Source organism: Dermacentor andersoni, chromosome 5 (assembly GCF_023375885.2).
Source record: "Dermacentor andersoni chromosome 5, qqDerAnde1_hic_scaffold, whole genome shotgun sequence".
In the NCBI taxonomy this organism is placed as follows: Eukaryota; Metazoa; Arthropoda; class Arachnida; order Ixodida; family Ixodidae; genus Dermacentor; species Dermacentor andersoni.
Genome location: NC_092818.1, coordinates 59,151,063 through 59,170,454, shown reverse-complemented (window position 1 = coordinate 59,170,454; position 19,392 = coordinate 59,151,063). Strand labels below are relative to the sequence as shown.

The 19,392-nt window shown below is 42.5% G+C and overlaps 1 long non-coding RNA gene across 1 annotated transcript in view; it reads left to right on the top strand.

The window, feature by feature from the left end:
* The window catches only part of LOC140218345 (uncharacterized), a 54,892-nt gene extending 46,189 nt beyond the window's left edge, over positions 1-8,703 (top strand). Inside the window, exon 4 of the long non-coding RNA XR_011894619.1 lies at positions 8,423-8,703. This is a non-coding gene — a long non-coding RNA (uncharacterized lncRNA). The remainder of the gene's footprint in view (positions 1-8,422) is intronic.
* Positions 8,704-19,392: the final 10,689 nt, after the last annotated feature.

Sequence of the window (19,392 nt, the reverse complement as noted above, 5' to 3'; positions counted from 1 at the left end):
GTGCGTAGCCATGATACGCACACGACAAACTGCCTTAAAATATTTAGACTTGAGGGAAAGCTTCGGTAACAAACGATAGCACAGCAATCAGCACTCGAATATAATTATAACCCTAATACTAATTGTAAATATGCATCTCATCTATGGGATCTAATGCGCGCGCTGTTGCTTTGTTCTTTGTGTAGTAGTTAAGAGAGCCAGTTTAAGGGCGGAGAAGAAGGAAGAAAAGGAAAGTCTCTGAAGCAAAATTACAGCGCCGTGGTTTTAAAGCGCACCCGTGGTAGAGAAATGGAAGGCGATATAAGCGTGCGTTGCCATGATACGCACACGACAAACTGCCTTAAAATATTTAGACTTGAGGGAAAGCTTCGTAAACAAACTATAACACGGCAATCAGCACTCGAATACGACGAGAGAAATTACTGAGACGTGGAAAATTCCCTTGAAAAAAATCTGGTTTGCGAGACAAATGCTTGTATGTATTGAACCTCTTAAAAGATGAGGGGGGAAATATGCGCTCACCGAGAGGGCATCTTCAGCACGGGACCACCCCAAGGCACCTTACAGAGATGTGGAGAGCTTCGCGGCCGGAACGAAGCATCCCCTCTCCGCCGGCCAAGAGGGGAAAACGCGCTTTCCGATCGCTCAAGGTTGCGCGGACAAAGCATAACTCTAGCGTCTAGGAAAAGCTTAACCAGGTGCGATGGCGGCACGCATAGCGTGGGAAGCTAGCCGCCAGAATAACTATACCAAGGACTGCTGCTGACGACGGCGAAATACCTTCGTGTAATTATAATAACCCTAATAGGACTACTTTCGAAAGAAAAAAAAAAAAAGGAAACGGCCCAGAGGGCTATGCTACGAGAGCTATGACTGATAGTTTTCTATATATATATGGGATCGCATGCGCGCTCTGTTGCTTTGTCTCTGCGTGTAGTAGTTAAGAGAGCCAGTTTAAGGGCGGAGAAGAAGAAAGGAAAGAAAATCAAAAACTGCAGCGCCGTGGTTTTAAAGCGCACCCGTGGTAGAGAAACGGAATGCGATATAAGCGTGCGTAGCCATGATACGCACACGACAAACTGCCTTAAAATATTTAGACGCCCAGAGAGCTCCAAAGGGCATTGTGCACATCCGACGCGGTGGAGTACAAACGAGTTTCACGCGTCGCCTTTATTCTTCACATTCACACGTTCACGCCTCCGTAACCTGGACCCTAATTTACATAACTGTATTCCAGCCGGCCTTCCATGTCCTAACTGCACCCTTCTAGTCTGTCTATGACTTGGAGTAACACATTAAAATGCGTTTTCCTTCGTGATCGGAATGGCCAACAACCCCCTTCGTTACTTTCGCGGGTGCAACAAAACAATCGCGCAACTTCTTTGTGAGTGCCCTCGTTTCAATCCGTAAAGTGTAGCCCTGTCAGCCACCTTAGACCAACTGGACAAGCATCCAATAACGGAAAACAACATCCTTGTAAACTGGCCTACGTGAACATCAGGGTGATTCGCTATGAAGGCGCTGCTGCGTTGCTTAAACGACACGAGACTTTTTGACAAATTGTGACCACACTGTGTGAGGTAGGATTGGACGATGGCACTGAGTAACACTAGGAACGCTTTCGCAGACTGCGTGACAGTGCCCATAGAAACAGTTCACGCCGCGTGTATGTGCGTGGGTGTATCGTTTTCTTAATTACTTTTTTTTTGCTCTCTCTCACCTATCGCATTCCTTTGCCCCTCCCCCGGTACAGGGTAGCCAACTAGAGATAATCTCTGGTTAACCTCCTTCTCTTTCTTTGCGTTTCTCTTTGTCTCTCTTCACTCGCACACTCAGCATTTGGCGCATGGCGACGATGTTGTCGTTCTTGCACTTAAGACGAAACATCATGGTGATGATGACGGCAGCAATACGCCTGGACTGTCCACGTAATTGCTATCGCAATAAAACGGCATCGCAGCAGTAGTATTCAAAGGACAGCACACAAACTCATTTATTGTGGGTGAAATTCCCCGGAAGTTAAGCGCTGTATCCCAGTTTGTAAAATAACATAACTGTAGCCTTCCGAGAGACAACAGCTTTGGTTCAGCAAGCACTTCTCTAGGCCCCGGTGCTATCTTCACAGAGACGCGATAAAGCTCATGAAAGCGCACCACGGTACTCAGAACTTGATTGGGGAAAGATCCCTGCGACAATACGATGCTTGCACCACAAACGCGGCAAGAAATGTGTTCAGGGATGATCATTGAGTGACCGATGTCGCAGCGTTTGGGGATTTTCTTCTTTGCTCCGTATAAGCCTCACATGCCACCTCGTCAATAGCCGTTTTATCATCGGAGAAATAGCCTGATTGTGTAACTGACAATGAAGTACCCATTAGAGGGGCCCGTAATAGTTCTATAAAGATTGTGCAATACCAACATGAGAGAAACAGGGAAGAAAAGGACGTGCGTTCGACGTACAAAACAGAGCATTTTATCTCCCGTTCAATTTCCCAATTCGGTGCACAATAAGTTGAGAAAGCTATTGCGGCAACGCAGTTGCTCAGCAGAGCCTTGAGATAAAAGAGATAATTAAAAAGAAAGCTCGCGCAGTGTCCTTGAAAACGTTTTTGTTTTCTTTTTTCTGTAGAATTAATCGGTAGTAGTGAAGACAGAAAGGGACAAAAAAGGAAGTCATAAACTAAAGAAAAGACAAAGCAACTGATTGGAGGGCTCATGGAGCTCATTGGAGGGCTCAAGAAATGAGCGCGCCCATTCCAATGCCCATGCTCGCTGCATTCACTGCTTCTTGTCATTTCACCATTGGCCTTGAGTAGTAAATATCGAGGTGCAGGAAGCGTGTACTGCTGCGGAAGAAAAAAAAGTTGGGTAGATTCCACGCATTCTAGAAATCTATGTTATTCGAAGCATTTTGCAGGTGCCTTGCTTTGCAGCATTGTTTTGGGTTCCCCAAAGCGATACTAGGGGGCGAACGTGTTCCTGTAAATTGAGTGCTGGCGTGTGTGGATCGAGAGCGTACATGTGTGTGGCGACTGCGGCACTACTGCAACCTCTTTGTAGATGATAGTATCACGGCAATGACATGATTTCTACACCGGCCGTTCGAAGCGAGCCTATGATATGGCGATTGTTGGGTTCTACATAATGAATGAGCGTAAGCGAGAGAAGTGTGTATTGTGACGTCATCAGTCTCTCGTGCTATAAGATCGTACGTACATTAGCTACTTCATAGGGTAAATACTAAAAAGACGATGGCACTTCTCGGCGAAGAAATGCTATAACCTGTGCGATCATGAAGTCCGTCCAGCGTCGCACTGCCTTTACGTAGCGTAAGGTACTACGAGGGAAGCACTGAACAAAGTGGGCTGGTTCCAAAAATTGTGCAGTCAAACATGACTTCTCAAAGCGCTAGCTGTCACAAGGAAAGAAGACAGATTGGTACGGGAGGCACGCACCCAGTGTTTCAAAGAGCTGGCTGGCTTTGAATTCAGAGAAGCATGCATGCGAAACAACGTATTGAATGGTCGTGTTCTTTGTTTTCCGATAGAGGGCATTTATCGGCCCTTAGCCGAGGACTGCTGAGACTCCCGCCAGCAGTAATCGTTACCGCATCGTACTTCCACGTCTTGGAATCCGTATTTCTTGAAGCTAACCTTGGTGTCGGCCCGTACAGAGGTCGACATTCGAGATGCCCTACGGAATCCTATAGACAATAGGAAATAAGTGCAGTTGGTCTGTTACAGCTGTCCACGTCTGAAGGGTCACGTGCAAGTCACCGTTAGCGAAGGCCAAACTCCTTGCGCTCGTGAAAGTGCTGGCTGAAAACTGCCACTGCGTCGTCATAGATGTCGATCCAGCTTAGCTTAAGATGACGCTCATCTGGCATCAGGAACGGTTGGAAGACGTATACGTTCGCGAAGCACTCTGGCGGTTCGGAAACTTACATTAGTAACTGGAGAAAGTTGGCAGATGGGATGATATGGACGACATAAAGACGCTTGATATAAATGTGCTTTCACTTGCCGAGGGCGTCACCGTCGCGATACACTCCCCATCTGCTGACTGTTTACGGCATACAGAACGTCGTTTTTATCCCTGCTAGACCACCTCTGCATCTTTTTTGCCATAGGATTTGATATATCCGCAGGCATTAGCGAAGGCTTCCGTGTGAGGATTGCCACCACTACGGACGTTCCCTGAGGAACGTGTAGTGACGTACGCCGAGAATCTACGACACCGAATTCGACCTAAGGATGATGCTGTGCACGAGCATATCGAGGAAGCCACAGAGGTCCTTGATGCTAGAGGTGACCTTCCAACAGTTAACACTGTGGAGCCAAGCAGAGTAAATACGCCATTGCCAGCTGACATATCGACAACCTGCGTCGAATCATCTGAGAAGAGCAAGGAGAACGTGTCGGAGTGAGCAGCTGCCGCTGCGTCATGGGGAATCCGGATGTCAACCTAACCAACAACCAGAGTGCCACCAAAATAGCTGTTAGTGCCACGACCAGCATAGATGACCAACCACACAGTCAAGGCCATACACCCGTACGTGCCGATGGTGCATTTACTAGTCTAGAGGAAACGACTCCAAAATGCCATGCCACCAACACCTCGGTTTCGTCTGAGAAAAGCGACAAGCTGAGTGCTTCAAGACACCGACGTCACCGTCGGTGTTCTAAACACAAAGGGAGATGTCGGCGTCATGGATCCAGAAGACCTGGTGCTGGTGAAAGGGGGGCTTCTGCTTGGTGGGCTACACTAGACCGCATCAAATAGTGGCATAAAACCGTCGTCGCCCTCACATTTCTTACGTTGCATTTATGACGGGGCTAGATCCTACCAGAGAAAGGACCAACATCGCCTATAGCTTCCCAGCAGATGGTTCGACATTGTTGCGTTTCAGGAGACAAAGATCGACATTGATGAAGAGGCTAAGAAAGCCATGCAGATTTTTCAGCCTAATTATACCACCTGTGTGTCATTCTGTTGGTGTCTCGGTGGCTTGCTTTTTGCTTCTTAAACGCCACACTCCACAGTCTACCTTAACCTATCAAGTTGTCGCCAAAGGGTGCTTTACCTGTTGTGATTTTGTGCTGTATGATGTTCCCTGACGTTTGGTAAATGTTTATGCCTTTAATGATGTAACGAAGAGAGTTGCACTCTTTGAAATTATTGTTTCCTTGCCTAAACCTGGTGGAACACCTGTGCTTATGGGATACTTGCTAGTTAACAGCCTCGCGCTTCAAGGTTGACTAGGTTCCGAGTGCATTAGGCACTTTTGAAACTTAGCACACATCAGTGATAAAGAATTGGGCACTGTGTGCAATCTTTTCATGACTTTTTTACTGATGATTTGCCTTTATTTGCTACACGGGACCTATTTAGGCGAGAGATGCGCGCAGTCGCTATAGAACTAGGCTCTATGAGGTCATTTTGTAGGAAGAACGAAGACGAAATATTGGTAAATAGTCTTAAGAGTCTTTACGAGATAGAGTGCAAGGGGTCAGGTTCATTCAGTGACGAAATCGCCAACGTTAAATGTCAGTTTCAAGAACATGGCGCCGAATGTTACTGAGGTGCCGTTATTCGCTCGCTCAACAACTGTGCGAGAAAGCAAACCATCAGACATTGTTAGATGAGCATCAACCCTCACAGGCAGAAACCAATTCGGAAATACACTATAATGGCACTTTGGTAACAAGCACGAATGATGATAATATGATCCAATTTCAGAATCACTACATGCACTGTATAGCACTAATCTACGTACCGAGGAAATTGAACTTCAAAACCATTTCATTTCTTCTACTAGCCAAATAATAGGTGAAGACAATTCCAGAGTAAGCGGTCCTCTTGCTCTCCAGAAGTGGAATTTGCTATAGATCAGCTGCCTATCTCGAAAACACCAAGTCCGGGTGGGGCTTCAGGAGAATTTTACAGAGCTTTTAAGAATCGTTTTGCCTCATACTATTGAGAATTTTTACCGAGGGCTTCAAGAGCAACACTAAACGACAGTCCCTAGAGAAAAGCCACACAATGTTTAATGAAAAAGTACCGATCTAAATAAATTATGTGATGCTGAGGGCTATAGGTTCATCGCGGTGTGCAATATAGACTATACACCTTTGCGAAAATATTGTCCATTAGATTGCATTTTGTTATGTAAATGCTTATTGAACGATAACAAACGTGTAAACTAAAGGGCTGCTGTATACTAATATCCGAATATCTCCTAATATTCTTGATTATTGATAAAACGCTTAGCGGCAACTCGCATTACTTCAAGTTGATTTCGAGAAGGATTTGATCCTGTTTCCCATGCATTTACGCGTATGTTTTCTCTTCTAGAAGCTGATGTTGATTACGCTTTCTTAAAAGGAAAGCAACTTTGTTACAAACATCGCTCTGTCCTCTTGATTGTGAATCGCCATCTCTAGCAGCCTATATCTTTCCATTTCTCGGTCAAGCAGAGCTGTTCTGTGTCACACCTCCTGTTTTCTCTCTTCACTTAGATCCGCCGTGCTTGAGCATTCTTTCATCTGATAGCATTCATGCATACAACGTGCTAATACCGGTGTTAGCATATGCAGACAATATGGCTTTTTTTGAAAAGATGAGCCAAGCATTGAACAAATTGTACGTACTATGGAGCACTGGCCTATTGTTTGCTGAGCAGAGATGAACTATTAAAAACTTCCCGTCTGTAATTTGGGCGATGTTGGCCTACACCTACTCCATTCGCTAGATAAGAGTTATCTGTGGTGCCTCTAATTACGTCGGTGTTCCATGCAATGCACAGAAGTACGCACTATTGAAAAGGCAGATTTCCAGCCCTTGGACATTATGCTAAATCCTTTGTACTGGATAGTCTTTCACTTTGTAGCAAAGCTGAGACACTCTACATGCTCTGCGCAACAAAACTTTTTTCACCTATTGCATGTGCTACACTGTGCCAGATCCTAGGTTCAACATTTTCACCGCGTATTTGCGACTTTCACATGGTCTGCAAGTTGTGAAGCTATGAGACGAGATAATCTTTTCAAATCGGGTAGTGCAAGTGGGTAGGGCTTAGTACATCTCTACGTTTGGCAGTCGGTATCTCGCCAGCTCTATTTTTTTACAGTTCTCAAGCTACAGGTCTAGGTTTCTTGCCGATCAACTCGGGTATGTTTCACCTATCCTAGTGGTTTCATCAATTTTTTTTTTGCGACCATGTCATTGAGCCTCATTGTATAGCCTAACCTAACTTTTGTGTGCTTGAAGAGTTGTAGTGGTCTTCAGCGTTGTTATTTATTTTAGAGCCTATATGGGTGTAACAACACCCTCTCTTACTTTGTTTTTGTTATCACACTTTCCACCTTATTTATTGCTGTTGCTGTTACAATACTTGGTGTTTTTGTATTGATCCATCTGAATTGCATGTATTTTTCTATAAGTTGACTGTATTTATATCCACTCCTGCTAGGGCCTCCTGATGGCCTGCAGTATTTTCTAAATAAAATAAAAAAGTGTATTTCTGGTCTCGTTTGCTGAATTGAGGTTTTCGAAGAAATATTTGCAGTGTATATTACGAAACAATCGGTACAGACATTTATTATCTATTTTTTGGGGGGGCCACCATTATACTGCTCAATATAGTTTGGCCTACGAATAGAGGTTGTACGAGGTCGTGTGCGTAACCTGCCTAGCCCTTCATCTACAAAAAACGTAATCTTTTTATTAAATTTATAAATACTGCCTGTCAGGGCTTGACTATCAAGAGATATTTTCATGGCGATCATTAATTTTAACTTGTATGATGTACCTTAAACTATTTATCTATATTTCCTAGCATGCAGGGATGAATTTTATATTGGAATAAGCTTCAACGACGTCGTCACAAGAACATTGATATAAATCCTCATTCCGAACGCCATCTGGTGCCAACTAGTTGTGGCAATCTACAATTTGACATTTTTCTACTCATTGCAACACATAGCAAGCAGAAAATACGCATGTTGGGTAGAAATTCTGAACCAACAATTTTATCAGCGGCTTAATTTCTTCAAACGATCGTCCAAGCAAACTATCTATACAAAAAAGTGAATGTTGTCCAGATTGATATTCTGTATAGGTAATGTGCTTATCTTTACAACCATTTTAGTGTTTCTTGTGAAAATTTACCAAAACTTGAGCCACGCGTTTTAATAATGAAGAGGAACTCCATGGTGCTAGTTGTCCGGGCATTCATCGCTCTGCAACTGGAAGAGACTTAGCTCATTTATCTGCTTGTTTCCCGCGGAAGTCATATGTGGCAGAAATACACACCAAGAAAGAAAGGACCGTGCCCTAATGGTTTGAGCTCCCGGCTGCTGTGTTTGAGGGCAGAAGTTCGGTTCTTACGTCGGTCACACAATTGCATTCTTTTCTTACAGCGAGACAAGACCGGAACCTACTAGCCTACTACCGCGAAGTGCCAAGAATGAGGCAAAGAGTGATTCGCATTATAACTTGGCCAGAAGCATAAGAAGATGACTGTCAACTTAAGCGAAAAGCTGGCACCAGAGAACAAAGGGACGTTTTTCTTACTGAGTTTAACCATCGAAGAACTACAAAAGTGATTTAAAGAGACAAAGAAAGGTATTCGCTTTAAAATGCATGTCACTTTCCAGCTATGCAAAAAGAAAGCACAGCCCATTTGTGCGACCTTGCAGAATCGCAGCCCATTTGGCAGCAAAGTTGCCTCATCGAACAGTTGTCCGCAATTAAAGCACGCTGTTTATATCTTTACTCTCTTATTAGTTAACCGTTCCCAAACTCACCCGCATAAAAAAGTTTTGGGGCACTTGATTGCGAAATTTTTAACAAACGCCCTACTTCGCCCTCGCACGTTTAACTTCACATGAATATCAGCCATTATGCTCCCCCTATTTTTTATTAAATTTTCCCTCAACGGCGCTTATAATTCTCGCAGGATAGCAAGCCCTCACTCCCCCCCCCCCCCCCTTCAAATACTGCACTCTAATTGAACTACAACTTCAAACTTCGCCTAACCAACACCCATATCCTGCCGCCTATTTCTACGAAATATAAGCTGAGTTTATTGTTTAGGTCACCAAAGGTGATACATGTCCCTTGGATTTGATGGCCCTAACACGTCAGTATTCGCTAACGAACACCTGACTCAAGCGAATAAGTTGCTCGGTGCGGCCATTGCCCGTAAAAAAGTAGCAGGTTGGAGGTTCGTCCGGACAAGCAATGGCAAAATTCTTGCAAAGCAAAGTGAGTCGTCAACGGCTGTACGCATAACTTTAGTGCATGACTAGGATCTTATTGCGCCTTGTAGTGATCAAGACTCATGTTGAGACCAGTTGGGTGACAACTGTTGAAAACTTCAAAAAGCACAAACATGCCTGATTCAGCCTTTCTTGCCGACTTAAAAATTAACCTTGGTGTTCCATGTCTGTCCAACGCACAATTTAAATATTTTCATTTTAATTTTGCAATATATTTGATGAGTTTTCTACCCTACCGGAAAGCTTTGGTTTCGGCATTGAAGTGGTCATAAAATCTGAGACTTGGTATATGAACGACTATGTGTTCACGCTGCCCTCATATGAAAAATTTTTTCCTAAATCGTCAAAAATGGACGGGAAGGTGGTGGCGTGTCCCTGCTCGTGAATCATCTACGAAATGGGAATTAATGCCGGACCTAAGCTTCTTTACTGATTGTTGTGAAGTCTTGACAGTTCTCTGCAGCTGTACTGCTTTTTCAGTTTTTTGCTGTCCTCCTTGAGAATGGTTTTTTGGAGTGCTTAACCTCATTTCAGTTCAATTATCACAAGAAATGTAATATTGTATGGGACGGTGACTTTAACATTGATATGCTGGGTAATCATGCTATTAGGAAAAATTTTGAAATTGTTCTTGCCTCAAATGGCTGCTCAAATGTAATAACAGAGCCCACTCGTGCTACTTCCACCATCATGGCAACATTACTTGATCTTTTTATTACTAGTTTTGACGTGGCACACATTCAAACAGGTGTGATCTGCAGTTACATCAGCGACCATGTGGGCATTTATATGCGTAAAGAAAAGCACGATGCGAAGAGATAGCCTAATCAGGGTTATTATCGTCAAGTAGTCAGGGAGAATAGAGTTGAGAATTTCCGCAGAGCAGTAGAAGATGAGTCATGTGTCGACATTTGTTCCATAATGTGTCCTAACAACGCATATGACACTCTCTTAGGCAAGTTTACAGCCTTGTATAAGAATATTTTTCCCTTTAAGAAGGGAAGAAAACGAAGAATTAGAAAACCATGGATTTCAGTTTCTATGCTGCGTCGTATTGAGGTAAAAAACATACTGGACATCTATTAAAACGAGAGAGCCTGATCATTGGATACACTACAAAGCTTATCGCAACAAATTAAATAGTGATATTAGAACTGCTAAGGAAAGATACTACACTGACATTTTTGAGAGTAGTAGTGGCCGTACTGATATATGGAAACAGCGGGCCAACATCAACCCTTCTAGCGCGACAAAAGCTCCTGGTAATTTAACGGTGACTGGTGTTGAAATAAGTAAGTCCGAGTTGGTTAATGAATTTATTGAATCATTCTTTGATAATTCGCCTTCACCATGTAACCCGAAAGCGACTGAATATCTCGATCGCAACAACTCCTACAGTGCCTTCCTCACTCCAGTTGACAACGCAGATATTCAATCTGTTTTTATGAGGTTACACAATCGTATCTAGAGTGATTCGAATGGGCTTAAGATCGCACCTGTTAAGTATGTTATAGATGTAATTTCACCTCCATTGGCTCGCATCTTTAATCCTTGCCTCAAATGTCACATTTTTTTCCACGCAAATGCAACTACAGTAAGTACCTAGATTAATACCAATGTTTGAAAAAAGGGGATCGCAACAATATCGCTAACTATAGACTAATATGCTTTTTACCAGTTTTTTTCAAGGGACTTGATAAAGTAGTCGCTAAGCGTCCGCACCAATTTTTTTATCACCATAGTATTATCACCCGTTCTCAACACGGCGTTCAAAAAGGATTTTCCACCTGAAACTGCATTAGAAGCGTAGTAAGTACTTATTTTAGAAAAAATCTGAAGCTAGAAAGATTGTGCTTGGTGTCTTCATTCATTTCAAAAAAGGCTTTTGACAGCATTAGCCATCACACTCTTCTTGCCAAAATTCAGAGGTGGTACCAGTGGTCAATTTCGGGAGCGAATGCGCTCTTATTTATCACACAGGTATCAGTAGGGTGATATCAATGGGGATTATTCGCGCATGACACAAATTAAGGCCGGCGTCCTGCAAGGAAGTATTTTGTGCCCACTTCTATTTAATTTATACATTAATGATATGATTGATATTAATAAGAATGCATACTTTATAACATATGCACACGACAAGAGCATTTTCTTTAACGGGAACAGCCCAGACGACCTCATTTCCCTTGCAAATCAAACTCTTTCAGTGCTTGCCCAGTGGGTAAAATGCAATGCATTACAAATAAACACTTCAAAAACGAAAGCAATGTTCTTTCGATCGAAAGGAAAGTTACTAAGCTTCTCCACAAAACTTTGCTATGCCTCGAGTACAACAGAGATTGTTAAGAGTTTTAAATCTTTAGTAATCTCGTTTATCGAACAACTGCTCCGCGATACCCATGTAGATCATGTATGCCTTAAGGTTGCTCGTGCTGTTGACATACTCTCTCGGTATCGTCATTTTTTCCAAGCCTAAAATTAAACTGGTTCTGTTTCAAGCTTGTTTCCTGTCGCATCGGCGTTACTGTAACCTAGTATGGGGAACTCCTCCGTACACTACTTTTCAAAAAATCCACCTCCTTCAAAAGAAGGCTCTAAGAATTGCCTTCTAGCAACCTTATGATTACCTGTCCGCAGACTTCATCCACGACAGCAGTGTACCGCGAATATTCAGTCTTTTCGATACACGTCTGTGTTTACGCTACAAACAAGAAATTCAGGACAACGTTTCAACTCTGTCAGAACTAATCTAGAACTACTATTGCCGGCACACCTTTACTCTTTCCAAGACACTGCACTCTTAACACACCACGGACTGACTGTGGGCAACAGATGCTTAAATATTATCTTCCAGCATTATTGAACCGCCTCTATGATGAATGCCATCATATTGCAGCAATGCCGACCTCCGTGCGTTCTTTCTATAAGTGTTTTCTTTTCATTTTATATACGGTTTGGCTGATTCTTGCTGAAGTACCGGTTAATAGTGAAATACGTAGCTTGAGTAAATATGTAGTGAAACCTGCCTGTAGGTAATCATCATATATTGTTCATGTGTGCTAACATTTTTTTTTTGTCTTCAAACTGCGGGTACGTAAACATCATATCTTGATCATGTGTGCTAACATTTTTTTTTCTTGGAATTGTGCATTGAAACGCAACATGAATTGGGCGTGTCTCGCTATGCTTTTGGATACTGCTTAGGTTTTTTACACTTGTGTATCTAAAACCTTGTTATCGCTTTTTTCTTTTTTACCTAACCTTACAATTAATGCATTTGCTGCAATCGAATTAGTGCTGTTATCCCTGTATATATTCTTCTAAGGTTGCTTTCTTGAAGTTCTTAATATTGTATTTTACTTGTCGTTTTGTGTGTATCTTATACGGCTGCCTTATTTGGTGCTTTTGTTTAATAATGCAGAAGTACTCTATTTTTTACTAAAATGTGAATCATGCTTCATGTTTCTGCATCCCGTCTTTCTGTCGCATGCTCGATGGTGTCATTGTCAACGTACCTTGTGGACCTCGAGAGCTTGTCAAGCCACGGCTTTTTTTCCCGAGGTCGACTGCTCATTGAAGTAGGAAATAAATTGAAATAAAATGAAATAACCCATGAACATTGACATAAAAGGAGGGCTCAGTGAGTTGTTGCAAATATACGAATTAATCCCCAAACATAGAGGCGATGCCACACATTGTACATAATATGCCCTCAAATTGCCGGAAATAGTACCTTGGTGTTAAGTGTCGTTCTCTTGACACCTAGTATAGCATAACGGATAACAACCAAAAGACCATATTCATCAGTGATTGAAGGATTGAAGGAATTTCTTACAGACACTAATTTACACACGCAGATTTACTTAGGAATGGAGATTAGCTATAAAGAATTTCTTGTTTTCAGCAACTTTGTTGTGGGTGGCAGTTCAACTTCTCTACGGATGGCGGTCTAAATTATGCGCCATTAGTAAAACAGTCTTATAATATTTAGAAGACCTTGCATACTTGTTCTACTGCAGACACACAGATTGACTCACACATTTTGAAATTTGCCTTCGTATTAACCGTAACTTACGCACCGTTTCGAGCGAATATGATCCAATTGCTTGGTTTACTGATCCGATTTAGGAAAATCTACTACGTGCCGCGCATTACGCATGGATATCAGCAGATTACGAGTCTACAAAAAAATATGCTAAACGGAAAGGCTTCTGCTATCAAAACGCTTAAATTACCGTCGTTTCCACTGCATGTGAAATTGCGGTCCCAGGCAGTCAGTGACTTTGGAAGTGTTTTCTGAAGGGGAGAGAAACATGGAAGACAGAAAAAAAAGAAAGACAAGGAAGGATATTGTGCTTTCTATAATTATATGCAAATCAATTCATGAGACGTTAGGCTTATATTATTCATGGAACATTCTCTGTCCGTGAATTGCTTGCACTGTGCAGCTAAATGCATTTAGCAACACGGCTAGTGCAGCTAAATGCTCTATAATAGCTTATATAAGCACTAGTTATGTGCGCCCTTCATCTGATAATTTTAGACAATGTGCACACACACAAGAAAAACAACAAACGCCTGAAGCTAAATTTTCAGCGCATGACAATTATTACTCCCTAGATTTGCACATTTGTATCTGCAAAGGCATCCATGTCGCAAGTTCTCCTTATAAACGCTTGTGAACAAAGAACTACACGGTTAAAATATAAAACGCATACAAAACGATAGCACCTTGTATTTTTACCTCTTTTTACCCGCAGCTGTGGGTTCAGTGTAGAAGAAAGAGCGAAAACAATCTAACAGGAATCGCACAAATATAAGCAAACGAAATGGATATACACATAAAGTCCTCCGCTCTTCGGGTTCGGTTTTAATCCAGTATCAAATGAAAACCGAGCAGTTTCATCAGGGTGGCGTACAGGGAATGAAGAAAGTTGTCAAATACCTGTTATTTTATGCTACACAACAACACAATAAAAATACATATGCATATCAATACAATTTTAATTTCGAAAGGTACGAAGATCAATGAAATGCTCCGCAGCTGTAAATACAGTATTTGCAATTAATACAAGTTAAGATGAAGCAGTGCATCGGTTTACAAGCGAGAACTTTGGGTTATCAGTCTTCCATGCCGTCACGCGAAGCTCAGTGAACTACTCCGTCTTAATTATTTTCTGCTTTAGAGTGCGCTTAGTATGTGCGTTCCGGTCTGCTCTATGCGCGAAAAAAAAAAAAAAAACTGCGCGCGAAGGGGGACATAGCAGGGGAGCTGAGCGCGGAACACCGTGTTGTGTATTGCTTGCAGCAGAATAATTTATTATGCCCACAAACTTATTTGAGGCTATGTCGCTTTATCATACGGACCTAAATGGCCCACCTATGGCCTCTCTTTTTATTAATGATTTTTTTTCTCTCTCCTACATTTTGACACGGCCAGAGGCAATAAAATGTACAAACAATAACGACCTACCTATCGCGGTGAAGCAAAGCCCAGCAAATCCTACCTATCGCGAGCGAAACCCGTATATCGCGAATAGTGCAAGCGAGTTTTTAGACAAGTAGGATCCTAGGGACTGGCCTTCTTCACCATACGGCCGCATCGTCGAGCAGTGTGCTGCTCGACGATGCGACCGCCGAGCAGTGTGCTGCGAACGGCAGCGATGTACGTTTTTAACAGCTTATAATAAATTACACGCTTTATGCAAAGCACTTATATGCGTCAATTAATGATAAGAAGGACCTACTCTAACGATTCAGTACATTTGTACAAAATCGTCAAAATCTTTTCAGGGTCCCTGTAATGCCACATCCTCTCACTAGATGGCAACAACACCAAGCTCAACATTTGGTTTCGGTTTTGATTTATCAGCGGTGCTCTTCAAATATTATATTTTCTGTTTTTCCTTCCTAAAGGGAGTAGTGTGTTGCTGATTTATGAAGTCATCACTTTTATAATCAGATTTTACTCCTTGGACAACATAATAAGCATGCGAATGTCTTTGTGTTACCTTAAAAAATGAAAAAAAAAAAACTATCGTACCTTGTAACACGGACGTACTCTGGAATTCTAGAGATTACGTCTTCCCCATTCTGTGTACCTTCATGGCAACGAACATGTGTAAATGAATGGGCAAAATTATAGAAAATTTTACTTTGATATAGCACCCGAGTATGAACAAGTTCAACCGACTGCGCGAAGAGGGTAGTCCCTTTTAAAAAGATATGCACTTATGGCACTTGGTCGAAACATCGGTGGTGCGTTAAAACAGTGTTTCGCTCAGGCATGGGCGGTTATGCCACACGACAGGCGCAAATAGTTTTGCGGGCTCTCAGCGGAGGACACATTGACTTGAACTGCGAAATTTAAACCGTAAAGCGATTTATTACAGCTGGAGTGTGAACGGTAATTGGAGAGCGAGTGTCATTCAGTGTGTGCACGCGCATGTTTTTCCGAGGCAGCAGTGGAGGAGAGATAGCATGCACGCCTCGAGCGCGCGTGCGTGATTATCCGTATTTGAATCTGCGTGCATGAGTGCGTATATGCGCGAGCGATCTTAAGCACGTTTGCGTGTGCATGCGTGCGTAGACGCGTGATAATGTGTATATGGGCGAACCTGTGTCGTATCTCTGTGTATGTGTATATGTGCGCGTGTGTATATGTGTGCGTGTGTGTGTGGGTGTGCATGTGTGAGCGAGCGAGCATTTCCCTGCTTACACGTACTCTCCAATACGAATGGATTATAGAGGTTATTTAAACCCATATTTACATCTACAAGAACGAATGACACTGCATTTGTAGCATTATCTCTTTCTGAAAGCGAAATCGACGCAAAAAAAAGAAGCGCCTCAGCCATCAATATCGCCGTCCCTGATTTCGTCACGATGGCACGATGGATCACCATCGGCACGGCTCCGTGAGCAGCTATCTAGCTGTTCACGTTCGTTATCTTCCTTGCCTCGGCGGCAGCGCAGTCTTGCTGCTAGCAACGCGGTAAATCTGCCTCATCATTGCGTCATGCATCGCTTCTGCGACCAAGCAAACTGTCTGCGGCACACGTTCACTACTATATTGACATTGAAACTTTATATGGCTTGCCTTCGAAAAAACAACGTGAACAAAAATGAACAGCGGACCGGCCCCAAGGTACATCATTGCGGAGCTATAGTATTGGTGGCAATATTTCACAAGGCAGAGAGCTGTGAGGTTTACCTTACAGACGTGACTTTTCCGTGTCAGTTACGCTTTAAGAGAGCGCTTATTTGCAAAATATTTCTTCGGATAGCTCTTACAAAAGCATATTCAATCAAAACTTTTTCGCTCGGCTACATAATCTCGAAGACGGGCTCCAAAGTGCTCATTTGCTTTAGCCACCTAAGATCAATTATTGAAAAGGTAATTAACGTAGCTTCATTAATTAGGCGCAATAATTCTCAACTTACTCCGTATCTAGAGGTTTCCAATCTCAAAAATCGAGTGAGGGAACGGTGTCACCAATATTTGGATTGGTTCAATATGTTTTATTTGGTGCAGTTAAAAGCAGCCGGTATACTGAAGATGCAGTAGGCTTTTTATAATGCAGGTGTGAAAGCTCAGACTGGTCTTGTTCGCGCAAGTCAAGTTCGTGAACTTAAACGCATCTGTCCAACCGTGCACATGCGTTTACAATTAAGCCTTCAAAATCGATTCTCCTGTATTATACACGCACCTCAAGGGAACAGTAAATCACACAAGGTGCGCGCTCACGATTAGATTTCTGAGCGTTGCTGACATCAGGCTTGGCTAACTGGCCTCATTAGGAATAAAAACAGCTGCCTGGGGGGTAAAGCTTGGATACAGTTTCAATATTTTGCAACATATTGAGCAGCGTGGACATGCACGTTAGAACGAAGAGCAGTGGAGCATTATGATGAGGGTTTTGTTGCACAAATTTCGGCTGTCTAATGCTAAGACCCAAAGAATAAAATAATGTGGTTTTGTGACAATTATTGCTTACATACGTACAATCACGGGAAATATGAGTTCCGACACAGTGCCCATGGTGGGATTGGTCCCTGAACTGTGCGGCTACATTGGCACACGAAATACTGGTTTCATAAATACCAGTAATCGGAAAATGTTTAGCTCTTGAATTTTTGGGGCATATCGGCGACGTTATTCAGTCTTGGGGGCCCTTTTACTACGAGCACTATGTGTCAGCTAATATTTAAAGCAACTGTGCAAAATTCTTTTCTTTTACTTTTTTGGGGGAACATTCTTTGGCGTTTAACCACTGTTCCAAAGTTATCGTTTAGTTCAGGATGCGCCTGCATGTAGTTCCAATATCCAGAGTGTTGTCACAGATTCAATAGCGAAAACACGTCATCTAATCAGTTGGCGTGCGTGCAGCGAATACTAGTGTGCATTCTAGATCACATTTGAGCGTCTTACATTGCACTGCAATGTTCTAGCATTCCAATCTGATGAACCGATGCCTTGATCGCTCGATCAGGTTCAGAATTTCGAGACAAATAAATTGGTTGTTCAAAGAGAATAAGGCGAGAATGGCGGCAACTGTTGAAGAGAGGTCTAGTGGGTCCTATGGCCGACGCCAGCGCCCGGCAACTATCGGGTGACTACACATATAAGCGAAATGCTTTGACCTCACTCTTACTGGGTGAGTCTTTGTAAGGTGAGGCATTGGTCTGAAATTTGGGACGTGGACATCATTGCATTAATTAAACTGCACTCTACGGTGTCATTATTCGAAGGCTCATACGATTTTCACGCAATATCGATGCGAACAAATTGTCTCCTGTGCCGACTGTCACTTTCCTCGAACTGCCAGCATTGCTTAATGATGGCCTCGACAGTCGCACAACCCTTGAATGCAAGTAAGTGTGAGGGGTTGTGCGCGAGGCCTTTGAGTACGCGGGCAGCCTTTTTGGCGTTTGATATCTGCTAGTCTGCATTGCGGCTCTAAGTGCAGAACGACATCATAGTTGAGTATACGGACAACAGACACATCCTGCATATATTACTGCACAATAATCTTCATTAATGGTCATATTTCACGCACGTGAATAACGGGGCAGGGCAGTGCTTTGACAACTAAATGCAAGTACTGTATGTGTCATGCCGAAAGGTGTGCGTTGCCCCGCGACTAGTAAATGTGACATTATATCGTGAGCATCTTCGGCCATGACATGCTAATGGACAACGAAAAAGAAACAGATCGCACAATTATTCTGTCATACATTTTGCCCCAACGTGCAAAACAAACTTATTCATTCGTCCATCTTAATACCTAAGCACATCTTTTCTCGATTTCCAGCTGCTGCGGTAGCCCATCAGTGCGGAAAGCAAATTTGCTAGGGAAATAATACGGGGTACCCTAACGAAACCGACACGTTAACATCAAAGGCTGTCCACATTGATGTCTCTCGTAGATTCTGCGCTTCACTGCGAAAGCTTTTGCTCGGGCCTCCTGTCTAAATTCACGAAAATTGAGAAATTGTTCTTCTCGGCAACCACAGCACCAAGTTTGATGAGGTTTGTTGCATTTAAAGGAAAGACTTTTAAATATAGTTAATGTTGGTTGCGAATTTTTCAGTTCGGTGGTCATCCTTTTTTACAAAAATTGGCAAACGATACATATTTTTAGAAAACGAAACTATCTGTAACTAAGAAATCAAAAAGGATATCATAATTTCGTCAATTGCACCTAAAGGTAAATCTAAACCGGAGAAAATTTATTTATTATACATGACCCTAAAAGATACCACTAATTTGCGAGTAGAATATTTGCGATATCTTTGTAAATAATGTAATAAATTCACGTAATATGTAAATCCACATCAAATTCGTCCGCTTTCGATGTTTTCATGGGTACAGTTTGCAGAACTGCGACATATATGCTAGGTGCAGAGCTGCGAATTTCTCAGCGTCCTGCTTCTACTTTTTTCAAGCTTACCATTTTTTTAATATTCCTTCTAAATTATCAAGAAATAATCCGAAATTCCACTTCCAATATTCACTACAATTTAACATCCTCTTTCAAAGGCAATAAATTTCATTAGAATCGGCCCAGTGGTTACCTCAGGAAAGCGTTTCTACGTTTTACAGGTAT